The sequence below is a fragment of the Caloenas nicobarica genome, chromosome 21, assembly GCF_036013445.1.
Source record: "Caloenas nicobarica isolate bCalNic1 chromosome 21, bCalNic1.hap1, whole genome shotgun sequence".
NCBI classification, from domain to species: domain Eukaryota; kingdom Metazoa; phylum Chordata; class Aves; order Columbiformes; family Columbidae; genus Caloenas; species Caloenas nicobarica.
This window is the reverse complement of record NC_088265.1, coordinates 5,575,887-5,582,866: the sequence shown is the minus strand read 5'-3', so window position 1 is coordinate 5,582,866 and position 6,980 is coordinate 5,575,887.

The following is a 6,980-nucleotide window of genomic DNA, read 5'->3' as shown; positions in this document are numbered from 1 at the left end:
CCGATTGCCGCCGACTCCCCCATCCCTGGGGCCGGAGCAGGTGTGGGGCTGGGGGCACTGAGCCCCCGGCTGTGGGGTCGAAGCAAGAAAAGGATTAGCCCCAGCTGGGGGGGCGTCTTAACAGGGACATCCACCTTTGTGCATGTTTATTTGCACACCCCTCTGCCTGAATATATATGTTTATATCTGTGTATATGCACACTGCTGTGCCTAAATGTGTATCTGTATATATATATACAGGCATAACCAGGTTTATGTACGCACTGGAGAGACTGCTTTATAGCAACGTTTTGGGAAGCTCCATCATGCCAAGCGCAGCAGTTGTAGGTGGTGCCCGACCTGTGCTGTGGCGGGGGGGGACGGGGTTTCCTCGCAGCGGGGTTGGGGTGTCACTGAGGGGGTTGCTCTGGGTCAGCTTTGGGTTTTTGGGTGTGCTGGAGCTGCCTGTGGCTGTTGCGGGGGCTGAGGTTGCAAACAGTGTTGGCGTCGCTCTGCAAACAGTAGCTGTGGCCCCCGAAAAGCTGCACCCAGCCCCCTGCCCAGGGAATATCTGCAGCCAGGAGATGTTGGCTGTTTTCTGGCTGCTGGGAGGAGGTCTGTCCAGGTGGAGTGATGCTATGAGATGTGACAGGGATGCTCCAGGACCTCCTCCGTGACACTCTGCAGGCACTGAGGTTTGGAGGAAGGAGATGAGGCGCAAAGGATCCCTGTGCGGGGTTTTTCTGGGGGGCAGGTGCTGCTCGGACTGTGCACAGCGAGGGGGGAAGCGGAGGATTCGGACCACCCTGCACTCTCCATCCCTCCCAGCTCCAGCCCAGACCTGTTAATGATGTAAGGAGATCAATGGGCGCTGGGGCTGTCCGCGGGTTAATGGGCTGCAATTAGAGAGGAGTAATTAAGGCATTAGTATCTCTATTGATCAGCAAAGCTCCAGTGGTCCCAACTCCTCCAGCAAATGGGCGCAGGCAGCCTGTGATGGAGCAGTGTTGCTGCTCACATTCCCCTTGCCCTACACTCTGCTGCCATTTCGGGGTGAGACTGGGAGAAAACTGGCCACAGACCTCACCTGGAATACAAGGTGCTTTTGCTGGACAGAAAGGAACAATAGGGTTGGATCCTGACCCCCAGCAAAAGGACTAATGGAGGGAAACCCAAGAGAGGTGACGAGCCCCATCCCTGGTGGATGGAGAGGACCTGCCCTCTGCCCCCTCTCCTCTGTGTCTCTGCCATCGACAGCTCTCCGAGGATCCCTCCGCAGGTGACAATGGCGTTGGTGACCTCTCGGGTGTTGGTCCTGGTGCGGACATGTACCAACACTGCGGTGACAGCAGCGGGGGGAGGCAGCTCTGTAAGGGCTCCCTTGGATATCGCCAGTGCCGACAGCGGATGGCTCTTAGCGATGGTAATGGGCAATACACTGGAGCTGCCTCTCCGAGGAGGAGGAGGGTAATTGGAGGCAGCCGGTCAGCATCGATCCGGTCCTGCCGCCCCACGGGGCGGGCAGAGGTCGGGGAAGATATGGGTGTCATTATCGTGCCGTAAAAAGGGACGAGCACTAATGCGTGCGCGTCTCCCCTGGTATCGATCGCAAGGATGAGGATGGGTCCGTTGTCACTCGCTTTTGGATGATGAAAATGCCGTGCGTCCTGTGGGAATGATGGAAGCAGCCGCCCGCACGGCCCTTGGCGAGGCTGGGACTGTGGGCGGTGGGAAATGGTGGTTCTGAGGTGTTGGGGGGGTCCCTGTGTTCCTACTTAGCTTGAATTCCTGCATCAAGGGCCAAGTGCAATTCCTTCACCCTTCCTTGGGGCAGAGACCAAGGGCACCTCCATCGCCCCAGTCTGCACTGCTGAGGTCTCCTACACTGGGCAAAACCTGCTCTGTTTGTTTGTTTGTTTTCTTTTTCTCACTGCTGTTGAAGTAAGTGGTGGGGAGGGGGGTGGATAAACCCCCACTGCAGCACCGGAGTAAGCAGCACTAATACTTTCATCCTATTAGTGGGGGCTGCAGCAATTACATCTTCATTAGCCAAATAGACTCTGCTGGTTTTTTTTTCCCCGTCCTTCAGCCCCTTCTCGTCAAGTCTTTGCACCAGGGAGCCCCTGGTAACAGCACTTCAGAGCCGCGGGGGCAGGAAAGGCTGGGGGTTGGGGGCAGGATTGGGCCCAGGGGGGACATCACTCGTCAGCCAGGGTGTGCTGGGTTAAACCCTGATGCTCCATATGTTTGCTGGGCCACGGGGGTTTCTTTTTGCAGTTTCTATCGGTGCCTCCGAAGGGGGTTTGTGCTGCGCTGGGGAGGGGGCAGAGCTGGTTTGCCAGGACAGCATCACCGGTATGTCCAGGTAACTGGGCAACCTTGGGGGCGCCACAGAAGGAAGAGTTTCTCCTTGTGGCTCACCAGTTGGTTTAGCACAGCACAGATTTCATCCCTCTGCAGAATATACCATTCCAGATACTTTCCAGTTCATTTGTACCTCACTCCTTTCACGTGAACGTGAGCAGCAGATACATCCTTGTAAAGATGCACCGGGTTAAACTCGATGCCGTGAGTTATGAAGTGATCAATGACTGAAGCATCATTTCAGGCGAGGAAAAGATGTCCCTAAACTGCTGAAGTGACAGACCCCTGTCACTCATCTGATACAGGGGGTGTGCTGCGTAGAGTTCAATCACCTCATCGGGCACCGGTTACCCAGGAGGTCTTGTCTTCCTTTTTCTGCCCTGCTTAGGAAATGTGTCTGTAATACATTGCTACTCTGTGCCTCAGTTTCCCCACCTGGAAAGTTTCCCATCGCCTGCAGTGAGGCAGCTGCTTTGCGAGGAGCGATGTGCTCCTGCCTGGGTTGTCGGGAGCGGTTTTTGCTGCTCTTGGAGCGGCCGCCCCAACACCCATGTGCAATTATTTGCCCCTACAAAACTGCTGCCCTGAGCTCGCACGGGTTTTGGGAAATTAATGGAAATTCATCGCAGGCTCAGCGTGAGTTTTGAACCATGTTTTATTATATGTTTAGTGTTCTCTATACAAAAAAAACCCAGTCTTTTCTTTATACAATGATTCAAAAAAAAAAAAATCTGAGTATTTTGGCCTTCTTTCATCTCTCATGCAGTCAGTTTATAAGTCCTTATATTAAACATTTTTTTTTTCTGTAGTCCATAAATCTTCTTGCTGTAAACTGTTAATTTTACAGCTTCAGCTGTACATTTCTCCCTGGAACAAGTGGGTTAACACAAAGGTGTGTTTTGCTCTTAAAAAAGGCAAATAAATACATAGAATACTTTAGAACAACCAGGAGGTTTTACAGAGAGGATGGATGGATGGCGATATATTTACAAACTAAAGAAAAACAAAACAGTCCAATACTTTCTTTCTGATGCGAGCAGGAGGAACAAACATTTAGAACTCGGTACTGCGAAGGAAAGAGGCTGTTCGGTGGGTTTGACACGAGGTTTAGACAGCGTGTGACGAACAAAGCCCGATGCCCGCTCGCGAAGGACGTGGAGAGACAGGAGCTACTGATGCAGTGCGGTTTGTGTTGGGACCGGAAAAGCATCGTTATTCTCATTAATAAAACAGATCTTAGTGCAAGAAATATATAATGTGGTCTTTTTTTATTTTATCTTTTTTTTAAACAAGGTTTGTTTATTTTTATTGCTTAGCTGAAATCGTTTGCTGCTTGTACGCAATTAAGCCTGGTATGACGGACGTTACGTTGGAGGTTGAACTCGCGGCTCTGCTGGGACCAGCGCGCCGAGGAGAAGAGTTGGGACTCGCCGAGACGGCCAGTGACACGGATAGAGTGGGTGCCACGTGCCAGGTAAGGCACAGCTCCGGCGACAGACGATGCTGCGCAGACCCGTCCTGTTCATCCCCTTCGCCAGCTCAGTCTCCGGGCTCAGAAGTGACCGTCACACGTGGACTTGGGGTCTGTCGTCTGCGAGAAGGCAGCACGGGGTGTGCTGCGGGGACATCGCGACCTGGTGTCCAGACAGTTGGGGTTTCTGTGAGCAGAATTGCAGGGCTTGTCCTGAAACTTTTTTTTTTTTTTTTTCCTGCTGATTTTCTGTCTCTTACTGCAACATCACGTCAGGGAGAATAGAAGCAGCCTCAAGATCATGTAAACACGTTGAGTGTCCTCTTGTATCCCCGCGCTGGTGCTCCTGTGGTTCCTATCGGCTGTTGTACACGTGCAGGGCTCCACGTGGCGAAAGGCTGCGTGCTGGGGGGGACGGGCTGTCCGTGGGCTTGGGGACAGCCACACAGTTTGGATCTGTCTCCAGAACGTGGATGAAGTTCTGGCTCAAGCATTTGAGAAACAAACTCAAGTTGGGAGCTGGACCGAAACTGCTTTTTCTCCAGTTTCTGCGAGCACTTGATTCTGGGTCTGGCTCTTCTCTATTTATTAAGTGCTGGTCCCTAATTTAAACCTTCTGCAAAAGAAAAGGTCAAAGCGTGCCCTGCTCCGAAGAGACTCTGTGGATCCCGGAAAGGGACGGTCACCCCTGTGATGGAGACTGACCCTTTAGGAGGGGTCCTGCCCTTGGTGGCTGATGTGGGGCCCCCCCGAGCATCTCTGCTCACCCTGGGGGTTACGAGGTCACTGACCTGTCCCCTCTGCAGGGGAACAGCAAAGCAGCTCCCCTGGGGTGACACTGGGGACAGGGGAGGTGCGGGGTCACCCTGGCAGAGCTGCGGTGGTTTTGGTGACCGGAGCAAGCGTGGGATTTGTTGCCCATCATGCAAACATCGACTGAATCTTTATTAAAGGGAGTTAAAAAAAAAAAAAAAGTTAAGCTTGGGATGAGTTTTGAACTTGGTGAGAATTTTCTTTGGGCTTCAAAACTCTAGGGTAAGTTTCAAAGAAAAAGAATTTTTACCATACGTTATAATTTTTGAGTAGTTTATACACTAAGCTTATATTCAAGGCTACAAGTAACTTACACTGAGCCGTTTGTCCACTGAGATGTTTGCAGACAACTCGTTCCTTTTCCGGTTACTTAAAGTAATGTGGCTGTAGGACTCTGAATGATTTTATGAGACTTTTTGGGGCAAGGACAGGACTGGCTGGGCTGAGTCACGCTGTGGGGCACACGCCACAAAGCTACAGGGGGAAATACTTCTCCATTTCCAAATGGATGCTCGGAGGTTTGCTCAGGATTAACGACAGGACAGAAATACAGGTTTTAATAGAAATGGCACGTGGCACAGATACATAACACACACCGCCCTGCTTCCAGGAAGGCCTGAACAACTTTCTGGAGGTTCGAAGGTGGCGCATGGTGGCCAAGGGTCTTGTGGTCCCTGTTAGTGGTTGGTCCCCGAAGCAGCGAGGATCTGGTGTGCTGGGTGTGGATGAAGATGCTCAGCTCCGGCGGCAGAGCCTTTTCTGCCGTGGAGGCTTTAGTTTCTTTCTCTCCTCATTTCCACCGGTGCTTGGGCAAGAAGTTTCACTAAATCAGTTGTTGCAGGAACAGCCGTAGGCTTGGGAAGTGGTTGTCCCCGTCACCAAGGGCTGCGTTACATTTGGCCTCGTGTGTTTGCTTAAAAACTGAATGCGTGTCTGGGAACAGGCTGGGAGATGCTCTCCTTAAACTGGCTCCGTGGCGAGTGGCAGCAGCAGAAATAGGCTGTTGCGTGAATGCGTTTACACTGATGGTAGCGGAGCGAGACGTACGGCCCCCGCCCGGTGCGATGACACGATGGAGGACCCTGGCAGATGGTTCCTGTGCGGTGGAGACGGATGTCCCTGCACTGCCCCGGGGTAGCAGGAGCTCCCCTGGCTCTAGGAAGGGGTTCTGCCAGTTAACACCAGCCTAAACCCTCCCTGGCTCATATGGTGCATGTGTAACAACTCCTTTGCTGCTTGGTTTGCATCCAGCTCTCTCCTGTTTTCTCTGTGATCCAGCAGCAGGTTCTCTGTGGGTGCTGACTGGGTCCGGGCTCTTCCCGAAGCGCGGGATAGTTGTGCCGTTAGCAGCTTAAAGAGTGTGGCAAAGTCCATCTCAACAATCCGTATTAGTAGAAGTATTCTTGTTAGCAATATGTCTCCATAGCAAACCAGCTCGAAAGCTAAAAGAATAATTGCATTAATCCTATTGCATTTAATCCATTACGCTGAACAAAACCATCCTCCTTAGAAAAAAAAGAAATGAAAGAAAAATCCATCCTAACGTCGTTCGCTGTCGGTGAAGCGATCTGCAGAAATCCGATCTCTCTCAGCAAAGGTACCTTTGGTTTCAAAAGTGCAGGAAGTGGGAGAATACACATGGCATTGGCCGCTAAGTACGGTCTGGTATAAAATTCTACCTTCTATAATGACCCATGCTGCCTCAGCTGGGAGAGCCGCCTGGGCATCCTACTCCTACGGCTCTGGCGGATCGAAGCCCATCGCGTGAGGGGCGCGTAAGCGGTGGGGGAGTAGTATCAGTTTATTAAACTTCATGGGAAGTCCGAAGCTGTGTAAGGCATGTGAAGGAGCGCTCCTACCCGAGACGCTTGGTTACAGTGTGTTAACGGGTTAACTTAGATCGCGCGTCTTCTTGATATGTAGATAAGACAGCGGAGGGGAGTCCCACGGTGCGGGCGCTTGCTCGGTCTGATTGATGGAGAGGGGGAAAGGCCACTGTCAGAAATGAGGAGGGAGAATTTAGTGGAAAACACTGTTGATCTGGCTCATCCCTGGTGCCTGGGACCTCAGTCTCCCGAGGAATTCGCGCCCCTGACCCGTTCAAGCTGCTGCTGGGGAGCTGCGGTGCAGGGCGGTAGCGGGGGATCCTCCACCCGATCCCGGCGGGTGCTTCTCATCCTGACCAGGTGGTGTGGATTTTAAAAAATGCATGATTTCTAATCCCCTCACCCTGCGGTAATACTGGTCCTGTTTCAACTCCCTTTTTGCTACCTAAGATTTATGGAGTTGTGTTTAAAAGAAAGCAAGCGTGGTCGGGGCGGGGGGCGGTTTCCCCCTAAATTCTAACAAAGCC